Here is a 13,431-nt window from a genome sequence, read left to right on the forward strand (position 1 = left end):
GGCAACTATACGATAATATGATGACATGAATTAACATTTTAATAATCAAGAATTGCCAGAGTGAAATATAACTTAAGATCATATAGCTGCCCATTTGTATATGTATCCATATCACAAGTTTAATTTCTCCACAGTTGAACACCATATGCTGTCAAATAAGTAGTAGCCTTATTTGATACCTCGCAAAATTTAACTAGAAAACATATTTTAATATACGTTTATTTCAAGACAATATATATATATCACAGATAATTTTTTATTCCTAATAATTGTACTTAATTTTCCATTTGAAAACAACTAAAATTATACATGAAAGCAATTTAACCAGTGTATTTTCTTAAAGACACTGGAAACAGTAGCTTAGCAATATCTTTCTTGGTAATTTTCACAAGACTTGTCAACAAATATCATTTTTTTGGAAAGAAAAAGATGGGGGGGGGTATGTAAACACACATTATTATGCCAATTATTTGTTACACAATGGACAATTCTTATCAGGTCTTTTTTGCATAATACAATTCTTGTACTTCCCCTTTTTAAACTTAACTACTGAAGCAATTATCAATGTGCATGACAGTGATTTGAGATGTTTAACATGAAGACATGACCAAAGAAAAATTCTAATTTTGAAAATCAATGACCATCACTTCAAAATAAACTATACCATCTAACAGGCTTCTAGAATTAAACTTCTTAAATTTCTATCAATGATTTAAGAAAATACAGAATGTATAGCAAAATCAAATTCATACAAGCCTTAGAAATCATTAAGGTCACAAAAAATAAAGTCTGTAGCATCTTCAGACATGAAATGATCATCATCATTGACAGGTCAGTCTGTACGGTACAGCCATCTTATTGCCATATGAATAAGTTAAAGAGTAAATGTCCAAAGATGCCAACAGGTTTTATGTAACTTGTACACTGATACCAATAGCTATTATCAAAGAGCTAGCTTGGCCATCTCATGGCAGTATACAGGTGGATGACCACCTCAAATGAGGCTGCAGGTGGATGGCCATCTCATACAAGGCTGCAGGTGGATGACCATCTCATACAAGAATGCAGGTGGATGGCCATCTCATACAAGGCTGCAGGTGGATGGCCATCTCAAACGAGGCTGCAAGTGGATGGCCATCTCATGGAAGTATGCAGGTTGATGATCATCTTAAACGAGGCTGCAGGTGGATGGCCATCTTATGGCAGTATGATCATCTCAAACGAGGCTGCAGGTGGATGGCCATCTCATTGTAGTATGCAGGTGGGTGACCATCTCATACAAGGCTGCAGGTGGATGACCATCTCATGGCAGGGTACAGGTGGATGACCATCATATGGCAGACTACAGGTGAATGGCCATCTCAAACGAGACTGAAGGTGGGTGACCATCTCATGGCAGTATGCAGGTTGATGATCATCTCAAACGAGATTGCAGGTGGATGGCCATCTAATGGCAGTATGCAGGTTGATGATCATCTCAAACGAGGCTGCAGGTGGATGGCCATCTTATGGCAGTATGATCATCTCAAACGAGGCTGCAGGTGGATGGCCATCTCATTGTAGTATGCAGGTGGGTGACCATCTCATACAAGGCTGCAGGTGGATGACCATCTCATGGCAGGGTACAGGTGGATGACCATCATATGGCAGACTACAGGTGAATGGCCATCTCAAACGAGACTGAAGGTGGGTGACCATCTCATGGCAGTATGCAGGTTGATGATCATCTCAAACGAGATTGCAGGTGGATGGCCATCTAATGGCAGTATGCAGGTTGATGATCATCTCAAACGAGGCTGCAGGTGGATGGCCATCTTATGGCAGTATGCAGGTTGATGATCATCTCAAATGAGGCTGCAGGTGGATGGCCATCTCATGGTAGTATGCAGGTGGGTGACCATCTCATACAAGGCTGCAGGTGGATGACCATCTCATGGCAGGGTACAGGTAGATGACCATCATATGGCAGACTACAGGTGGATGGTTATCTCATGGCAGGCTGCAGGTGAATGGCCATCTCATGGCAGGGTACAGGCGGATGACCATTTTATGACAGACTGCAGGTGGATGACCATCTCATGGCAGACTGCAGGTGGATGGCCATCTCATGGCAGACTACAGGTGGATGGCCATCTCATGACATACTGCGAGTGGATGGCCATCTCATGGCAGACTGCAGGTGGACTGCCATCTCATGGCAGAATGCAGGTGAATGACCATCTCATCAAGGCTTCCATTAAAAGAAGTATATTACTCCCTAGAAATGGGTAAAAACTTTCAAAATTGATTTCTTGCAAGTACAACAAGAGCTGTCACAGAGACAGCGAGCTCGACTATTCCGCCGCTTTTTGGTGTATGGATTGAAAAGTTTTGGCAAAACATGCATGGATCACTGTTAAATTAGATGTCAATGCAGTACATGATGTGCTGAGAAATTTACATAAATCTAAATTGAAAATATTTGTGGTACGCAAACTTTAATGTAAATTCTAAGTCCAAAAAAAGGGGCATAATTTTGTCAAAATGCTTGATAGAGTTACCTCCTCTTGTGTACAGGTTAGGGGCATGATGGTGAACAAGTGCAAAGTTTCTAAGCCATATGTCAATGGATATTGAAAATATTTGAGGTGGTACGCAAACTTTAACGTAAATTCTAAGTAAAAAAGGAGCATAATTTTGTCAAAATGCTTGATAGAGTTACCTCCTCCTTTGTACAGGTTGGGGGATGATGGTAAACAAGTGTGCAAAGTTTCAAAGCCGTATGTCAATGGACATTGAAAATATTTGAGGTGATACGCAAACTTTAACATAAGTGGTAACACAAAAATATGCCGACGCTCGGGTGACTAGGATAGCTCTCCTTATTCTTTAAATAGTCAAGCTAAAAATTAGATTCATTTATAACTATTAAAATGATTTTTTAAGTTTCTTGTAAAACACATGGCTGACAAAAATTATAGGGCTTGAAAAGTTTTTGATATAGGGGTTGAAAAGTCTTTGATATATTATATTTAAAAACAATATTTTTTTTAATATTATAGCTTCTATTCCAAAAGACCACCCTTTTTTACTCTTTCATTCAACTTAAATAAAATATTGATACTTGAACACAAGCACTCTTTTTTCTGTATTTACATCCGGATCTTGGTCAACAGGGGAAGATAACTTGATCCAGTTAATGCACTTCCTCTTATTGCTTTCTATATACATAAATTCCAAGTTTCATTTCAATGGGCCAAATTCAGAACATCCACTCTCACTCACACTCCAACCACATTCGCTTAAGGGACACTCAAATGATTACTTGAGTGAAATAAGGGGAGTGACACTCAAGTGATGTTTGAATCCACAAGCCTCGCTTACACTCCACTTCATCAAGTGACCACTACAATACAAAACATGTATGTTTCATAATCATAGTGGATTATGTTTGACTATGGTGATGTTTACAGTAAATATATCTTTATTTGCGTTTTGAGTACCTTATTGGGAGCTATGGCAACAAACAAATGACAATAATTGTTATAAGGAAACTTAACATTTTTAAACATTTGGTTAGTTAAAATAAACGTTTGGGATTGTAAATAACTATTGCAAAATGCGTTTAATTGCAGGGTTTTTTGTTGTTGTTTTAAATATGCAGCCGTTCCATTGTATCAGCAGCCGTTCCATTGTATCACATGATTTAAATATGTATTAGTATACAAGCTTGCTTTTGTAGACTGCATAAAGCAGTCTTCGACGTTAAAAAAAAAAAAAATGAAATATAAAACACTTAATTATAATTTTTTTATAGCATATATGCATACAAATAGCGAATGAATCTACCTCACATGGGGAAATTACACCTCTGGGTGAAAAACAACTTAAGAAATGTAGGGAAAATTGGATGAAAATTACATTAATAATAATATAAACAATGATAATAATAACAATAATAATGTTGTTGTTGGTGTTGTTGTTGTTGGTGGTGGTGGTGGTGGTGGTGGTGGTGATGATGATGATGATGATGATGATGATGATGATGATGATGATGATGATGATGATGATGATGATGATGAGGAGGAGGAGGAGGAGGAGGAGGAGGAGGATGCTGATGATGATGATGGGGATGATAATCCAACTGAATATAGGCTTGAACATACATATCAATTCTCTGAAATGAACATGAACATAAAACCGTGTACATAAGGCTAGGGCCAAGTGGCGTATAGTAAAAGGCAGCCTAGCTGTCTCAAGTGTCTAGCGGCCTAAAATTGTTGCCTTTCTCAAAGCATTTTATATGAGTTATTTTCCAAAACAATGATAAATTAGATGTTATATTCATAAATCCATATCCTTTAGCGAATATCAGGATCCCCCCCTCTTTTTTTGTGGGGGCGGAGGTTCCGCTGGATTGTCGTTTGGGGCACTTTGGCCACTAGGCCGCCAACTACACGCCACTAGGGCGCTGGAAGCTTGATCAACATTTTGAAATAAAATCGCCCCAGCGTGATGAATTTTGCATAGAAAAACATTAGATTAGCATTGTTTTAGAGGAAAACTCATATAAACATGCTTTGATGTAGAAAACAATTAAGACTGCTGGTTATGTACGAATTAAAAAAAAATGTTGATTTTTCATATATCCCAATTAAACCCATGATTGATAACTTTGAAATAGAGAACAGATTTATGCTGCTTGTCCGCCAAGTTGATGCTGCTAGGACGCTAACGTCATGCCGCTAGGCTTCTAACTTCACAAACATTTAGCTGCATAAAAGCGCACTAAAAACGCACTTTCAAGAAGTGCGTATTCTTTCCCCAAAAATGCAGTTAAAACCCACTTGAGTGCGTTTTTTGGAAAAGAATACGCACTTTTTTTTATACTATCAAGGCCCATAATCTAGGCATGCATGGGGGGATCTGGCTGATTTTCAAAAGGAACCGAGCTCTTATGGATATGTAGATACTGTACAAGTTTCATCAAGATACAATCAAAACTGAAGGCTGTATTGTGTTAACAACAATTGTTTACAGGATTTTTATACTATCAAGGCCCATAATCTAGGCATGCATGGGCAGATCTGGCTGGTTTTCGCAAAGGAACCAAGCTCTAATGGATATGAAGATACTGTACAAGCTTCATCAAGATACAATCAAAACTGAAGGCTGTATCGTGTTAACATGAATTGTTTACAGACGCACATACTATGTACAAATTACCATCGCATAAGCTCTTCTGGCCTTTGGCCAGTAGAAAGGCCAGTAGAGCTAAAAACATTCCATTTGGGCTCTCTTTTAACACATTTACATGAAATACAATGTAAACAATTGATGAAAGACAAAGAGGGAATCACATATCAGTCTGACAATTGAGATCAACAGAAAGCTAACAATATATAGTGTAAAATATTTCATTTACCAAATACCATTTATTGTTTACCACATTCTTGCCCAAATTTTTAATAATAGGTAAAGAGGCTCATTTAATTTTTCACCAAACAAACTAAACACCAACTTTTTGCTTGACTAAAGAAAACCTCGAATAAAAAAACAAACCAAAAGAAGTAAATATTACACCAATTTTACAGAAATATACTATTCTCAAGAAATTGCAGCTGCCAGCTCATAAATACCCACACTTACATTTCAACACAATTGCAAGAATTCAACACAAAAATAAATATTATACAAGAATAAATAGTATATGATATGCACAAAGTTAAAATTCCACACAGAATATAATATATATATATATATATATATATATATATATAGAGAGAGAGAGAGAGAGAGAGAGAGAGATAGAGAGATAGATAGATAAATATTGAAATTCAGCATAACAAATGACGAATAAATCTTTTTGATAAACAACCAAGACACTGGCTAGAACCACTTTCATTTAAAATACCAGTACTTCTATAAGGCATAAATTTCTAAGCAAAAGGGATAAGATGTATCAAAATAGATGCACATTTTCTTAAGCATCAAAAGCCTTTTCAGCACATCTTAAGCAGTACTGTTCATCTTTTTAGAGCACATATGTACAGCACATCTTTTAAAAGCACTAAAATCAAAGCATCATAACTCATTTACAACACATCTTCTTCAGCAGTTCATTTAACGTAATGAAGAATCTTCTCAGAGTAGTCCTCAACTTCGTCTCGACGCTCTGGGTGTGGACCCCAAACTTCTTGGAAATGACATCTGAAATGAATTAAACCTTTTCATTTCAATGTATAATTAGACCTGTCACTTATTTGACGGGCTTATCACCACTGACCAAAGCCATGCCACTGACAACTCAATTAAAACTATATCTTTCTCAAGAAAAAGGGAAACTAGAGTATCTTATATTGCCGACACATTTATCCAGTTCCAGCTGTTATTATAAATTGTAGGAAAAAAATCATACAAACCTATAACAGCGTCTCATGCTGCCATGGGGAGACCTGGCCTGTGTTCTCCCTTGCTTGTTACCTCTCCCTTAAGTGAGCAGGTTGTCAGTTGTTTGGTTGTAAAAACTGCCTGCATCAACCATGGCTACCGCCTTTGGCAGCCGCGTCTCATACCTAACAGTCTCTGCAAGTAGGTCCTGAAATAGAAACAAATAAAGCTAAATTCAAAAATGCACTTATTTGTCAAAACAATTTAACACACACGCACGCACGCACGCACGCACGCACGCACGCACGCACGCACGCACGCACGCACGCACGCACGCACGCACGCACGCACGCACGCACGCACGCACGCACGCACGCACGCACGCACGCACGCACGCACGCACGCACGCACGCACGCACGCACACACACACACACACACACACACACACACAGACACCTCTGTTGCTGCAAAGTACAAGACAAATTTAATCACATACACTCTTCCTTTACAGCAGAAGAAACAAGGGAAAGTCACACGCACGCACGCACGCACGCACGCACGCACGCACACACGCACACACACACACACACACACACACACACACACACACACCTGTGTTGCCTGAAAATATTTAAAAAAGGCACTTACATAGTATGAGGAGACTGGAGGTGAAGCGTTTTCTTCTCCCCAATTCCCTGTCAACAGTTGCAAAGGAGCTCGTTGCGAGTAATTCTTTGATCGACTTGTTGGTGTTGACACATTGATTGGTGATGGCGCTACAGATATGAAGTTAGAACATGTCCAATTACAAGTGTTCATGTTTTACCTAAGACCATTTGCTGGTTTTTGTCATTATTTTTTTTTCTTATAAAATATAGATAAGAGAATGTTGTAGTATAATTTAAAATAACTGAGAATCATTTTTATTTTTAAAAGAAAGTTTTACCCAACCTGCCCTAAAACTTTAAGGTCTCTAAGTTCAATAGTCAATCAGGGGCCATAATTTGTATAAAAGATAATATGGAGTTATCTAACCTCATTATGTGATGGCTCTGAACATCTGTGTGAAGTATTAAGTCAATTGAATGAATGGTATTGGAGTTTTAAGTGAAAATCCCAACTAGCCCTAAAACTTTAACCTGCCCTAAAACTTTAACCTAAGTCAATCAGGGGCCATAACTTGTATTAAGGATAATATGGAGTTATGTAACCTCATTGTGTGATGGTCCTGAACAACTGTGTGAAGTATTAAGTCAATTGAACAAAGGATATAGAAGGTATTAATAAATATTCCAACTTGCCCTAAAACTTTAACCTAAGTTCCATAGTCAATCAGGGGCCATAATCTGTGTTAAGAATAATATGGAGTTATCTAACCTCATCATGTGATGGCCCTGAACAACTGCGTATTAAGTCAATTGAATGTAGGGTATTGGACTTATAAGTGAAAATCCCAACTTGACCTAAAACTTTAACTGGACACCAATGCCGACACTGGGGCGAGTAGTATAGCCCACCTATTCTTCGAATAGTCGAGCTAAAAACGGGATAACCAGTAATAAACAGTAAGTTGTTAATTTCCAAATATATATTTATCTAAATTTATTAACATTTCTTTAATTTTTAAACATTCGTTTGCAACATGTACTGGTTCAAAGTGAAGTGTTCTGTTTTGATCAAGGCAAGTAACTACAAAGCAATTTAAAAGTAGTTCGGAAAGTTGATATTTTCACTCCTTATTATGGGGTTTTAACAGTGAAATAACAACAGTGAAAATATCAATTTGATGTTTTCACTGTTGTTATTTCACTGTTAAAACCCCATATTTCATCGAAAAGCATGAAAGAAACAGTCTTACTTACCAGTGACCCAACATTATAGGTGATGACACCTCCAAACAGGCTTTTAATCAACTTTTTCTGAAAAAACAAAACAAAACTCGTCTTTAAATCTAATATAATATACAGATAAAAGAAGCCACATTGTAAAGTAAATTCATAAATAACACAGAATTTTTAATCATTAAATCATCCAAATATAAAATATATATACTTTATAAAATAATAACTGAATTACTTCATTAACAACTGAAAGAAGTATATATATTTTTTATTACAATAAATGTATCCATAATTATTGCTCAATGATCATACGTCATAACATGAAAACAATTTACAATTTATTTCTGCTTGCATGAAGGTACCAACCATATCCGGAGACATTTCTTCCAGCTTTGTAATGAGATCGGTGAAGAACTCTGTCATATCTTTCTGTTCCCCGGTGTTGAGGGGCTGTTTGTCCATGGTGTACACCTTACAGAACCCCCGCAGGTTGTACGCCTTATGCTCACTCTCCTGAGAGGTAGAAATACAGATTGCTCTGACATGTTATTGTTTTTATTATAGAAAGCAGCTGTCTGTCTATAATGTATTGATTACAAACACAGCGCAGGTCGCAGGCCTCATGTTCACTTTTCTAAAAGGAAAAGTAAGACTTCACAGATAAGTTTATGTTGAGTAACTATCAGCTGTATCGATTTTTCCACCGCTTGGGGATATGGCATGTATGCAAGTCAGTGCACCCTTAGGGTAAATGGTCATTTTAAGCAGCTGTTTGTCTATCATGCACATCCTGAAGAAACCCTTACTGTTAGTTTTACACTCCTATTGCGTGTTCCAATTTACGCATCTTTTTTTTTGTGTATAGTTTTACATCTATCCAACTTTATAATACCACAATTGAACTAGGTTTGAAAGATCTAAGATTCATACATTATTCTTTACAGAACAAGCTGTAGCATAGTTATCCAAGTTCCTAAAATGTAGATTGCTTGAGTTTTGCAGTTTGATATGTGTGTATTGTCTCTTTTTTTTAAATTCTGACCAAGGTTAAAGTTTGTATACCATGATGTCAACATGTCAATGCTATGACAATACCACAATGTTTCTTCTTCAAAAAACCCCAGAGCAGCTAACATTATGACCATACATGAATGTGTACTTTTGCCGGGAGGACAGACTGCCTGGCCTGGAGAATCATGTACAAATGTTGCATACAGGTGGCCATGTAGCAGGTGGCTCCTAAATTGGTCAGTCCCACATAGCCACATTTGGAACGCCCATCTTCATGCGCCAGTAGTCCCAGAGGTAAGGGGCATGGGAGTTTGAAATAGTATATGTTTAAATTTATTTACATTCAGTATGGCGTAACAGAATAACTTATATATAATTATAATTATATATGCGTATATCAATGGTCTACAAGTCTGAAATACAATCATCTACCAAACTGAAACAAAAATGTAGTAAGAGTGAAAAAAAAAAGTGCCAAGAAATTAATATTATTATTTTTTTTGGACAATTTATCAAATATTAATTGCTTCAAATAATCTGGCAAAAAGGGAGAGAGAATCACAGCAAAAACAAAGTATAACCAAAATACAAAGAAAACCACAGGGACAAGCGAAGCAGCCCAAACTGTTAATAATGAGCTTGTTGAGATGCATATTGATCAAAGCCCAACATAAGCTCAAGGAGAGACACACATTGTCACAAAACAACACTAACTGATTAAATAGAAAACATTGTATTGAACAAATGTAATCAATAAGGGTTACCGTCTTGGAAGAGTCAATGAATCTTAATTTCACCTTTTGTGTGTTGAGGAGCATTTTGCATGTAGGACTTTGTAGTTTTCTATGTTTCCCTTCACAAGTTCCACCAGCAGATCATACATCCCAGACCTTGAAGCTTGGCTCTTACACTTGGGCAAGTAACGCTTTGTAGGCGATGGCAGGGCAAACAGGCATTTAAAAACTCCGCTCAGGAACTCCTGATATATATGTATGTGAATTATGCATGATAAATGTTACACCATTACATATTGGTGAATTTCTTCCTACACAGAATCTTGCATGTACACCATAACTGAGTAGTTTATGAATATTATTTAAGATAAAAAAAAAAAACTGGCCAAATATATACATTAGGTATAATTCCCCCAAACAAACGAGACTTACCTGTAAGTAGAAGTTGTGTTGGGATTTTATTACCGTAGTCATATTTCTATTGAGGGGATCAAATGAGATGTGCAGTGACCGTATAGTAATCAATCAGTATTATCCGCCAAAGCGCAAGGAATATTTGTCCCAAACCATTGAGGGATCAAAATAAATTAACTCCCTTTTCCAACAGTTAGAGGTAAAAGGGGTGGGTTCAGATCAAAAACCTTCCAAGAACCTAATGCGGTGGGCATTTGATCCCCTCAATAGAAATATGACTAATAGAATCCCATCCCAACTTCTACTTACAGGTAAGTCTCGTTTGTTTGGGGGAATTCTATTATGTCATACTATTTCCGGAATCAAATGAGATTTCAACGCAAACAAAAATGACTTGCGCAATCTCGTACAGGCACTTATTCAAAAACATCGAACATTCTTAGAAAAAAGGGTACCTGTTTACTGTAAAACAACATCCTGGAAGGAGCAACAACTTTCTCTCTCCAGGGGCTTGTCATAGGATCTGGCAAACGTTGTATCTGTGGACCAACCAGCTACTTTCATTATTTCCGATATTGGAAGTCCACTTGCTTTCACTTTCGATGAAGCAGCACTTCTTGTGCTGTGAGAGCTATATTTATCAATATCAATGCCAGAACTTTTCAACACAAATTTTATCCACCGACTTATAGTTGTTGAAACCACAGGTTTGTGTGGTTTAATATAACTAATTATCAACTGTCTAACACCATTACGTAACCCACTAGTTTGTTCAATACATTCTGCAATAGTACTATATACACAAATTTCGCTATCTAGCGTATATCTGTTTAATTTTAGGATCGGATTAACTTTTCCTTTCCTTGACTGTTTCAACAGCCCAGAGTAGTGTAACACATAAGACTCACTGTCTTTCATCATATTATCAAGTGTCAACAAAGAAATAGAATGGCTTTGACTTGCCTGAGTCAAAGCTATAAGCATAACTAGCTTGTAAGATAGCATCTTTAATGACAACTGTCTTGCTGGTGTCAGAGTTTTCAAATAACACAGAACTTTTGACACATCCCATGTCTCTTTGTATTTTGGTTTAGTTGGAGGCAAGTTATAAACACCACTGAGAAAACGTATAACAAATGGATGGCTTTCCACATTATAACCATCTTGTTTTTTTATATAAACTTGATAAAGCACTTCTTGCAGTATTTAATGTTTCATAGCTCAATCCTGAATCATATAGTTCAGTTAGAAATTCTATGCAGTACTCTATAGGGGTTTGAAGTGGATCAATTTCCCTTTCACGACAGAAGTGAATCCATCGGTTAATGTACGTGGAATATTGCTTCTGTGTAGTCTTTCTCCATGAGGCCATGATGATATTAATAGACTTTTTAGATAAGTTTCGCTTTTCATAGGATCTCCGGATATACGACATAGCATTAGATGTAGTTTGTTGACTAAAGGATGCACTTTCAATGTTTGTGGTAATTTCAATGTGTCCTGGTCCACTTTCAGAATGAATGGATTGTGAGTCAACATTTCCAGAATACTGGTGAAAGAATTCTGTGTTATCCAAAAAGGTGCCACCAGCAAGGCCTCTGCTCTGTCCTGCCTCACTTTCTGAATTACTTGTGCCACACACCTGAAAGGAGGAAAAGCATATATGTATCTACCATTCTAATCCACAAAAAAAGCATCAACTGCTTCTGCATCTGGATCTGGTTTCCATGAAACAAATCGATCCAAAAGCCTATTCAAACAAGAAGCAAACATGTCAATTTCCGGGAAACCAAAACAATTTACAGCTTCTGAAAAAACAGATTCTGCTAGTTTCCATTCAACATTTTCATTAAAATGTCTTGAACTAAAATCTGCCTCGTTTGCAATTCCAGGAACATGTGTTGCTGAAAGCCAAATTGCTCTATCCTTACTCCAGAGCCACATATGCTTTGCAATGTTGTTAAGTTGTTCTATTTTACCACCCATATGACAAATATATGCAACAGTACACGAGTTGTCAGAACGTATTTGTACATGGATGTTTGATTTTGTCTTACAAAATGACTTGAGAGCATGGCTTGCAGCAAACAATTTCAAGACATTGATATGATTCTGAATCTCAGTATCATCCCATCAGCCACCAATGCTTTCATTCTCTGAAACAGCACCCCATCCAAACGAACTAGCGTCTGTGGTGATTATGAGATCAGGATTTCCATGTATAATCTGTCTATTTTGGTGAGAAAGATTTTGAATCCACCATGAGAGTTCATTTTTTATACTTTCTGTGATAGACATCATAGACTCATAATCACCAGCATGGTGTTGAAGTGCTTGAATTTTTGCACATTCAATAGTTCTATAAAACAAGAGGGCCATGATGGCCCTGTATCGCTCACCTGTAGCTTTGCTAAATAAAGTGAACATTCTGACCTATTATCTTGACCTAGATTTTATAGAGATGATCATTCTGACCAAGTTACATTTAGATTAGGCTTAAGTTGTGACCTCTATTGTGTTCACAAGGTCTTTATACTAATTGACCTAGTGACCTAGTTATTGACCGCGAATGACCCAATATCGAACTTGACCTATATTTTTCTAGAGATGATCATTCTGACCAAGTTGAATTGAGTTAAGCCTAAAATTGTGACCTCTATTGTGTTCACAAGGTTTTTCTACTAATTGACCTAGTGACCTAGTTTTTGACCTGGGTTGACCCAATATGGAACTTGACCTAGCTTATGTTAAGATGATCATTCTGACCAAGTTTCATTAAGATAAGGCTAAAATTGTGACCTCTATTTTGTTCACAAGGTTTTTCTAATAATTGACCTAGTGACCTAGTTATTGACTGCGTATGACCCAATATTGAACTTGACCCAGATTTTATAGAGATGATCATTCTGACCAAGTTGCATTAAGATTAGCCTAAAATTGTGACCTCTATTGTGTTCACAAGGTTTTTGTACTAATTGACCTAGTGACCTAGTTATTGACCGCAGATGACCCAATATCGAACTTGACCTAGATTTTATAGAGATGATCATTCTGACCAAGT

The 13,431-nt window shown here is 37.0% G+C and overlaps 1 pseudogene; it reads right to left on the minus strand.

Moving 5' to 3' along the window:
- Positions 1 to 222: 222 nt before the first annotated feature.
- The window catches only part of LOC128215031 (ubiquitin carboxyl-terminal hydrolase 34-like), a 30,849-nt pseudogene continuing 17,640 nt past the window's right edge, over positions 223 to 13,431 (minus strand).

This window comes from Mya arenaria, chromosome 2 (genome assembly GCF_026914265.1).
Source record: "Mya arenaria isolate MELC-2E11 chromosome 2, ASM2691426v1".
In the NCBI taxonomy this organism is placed as follows: Eukaryota; Metazoa; Mollusca; class Bivalvia; order Myida; family Myidae; genus Mya; species Mya arenaria.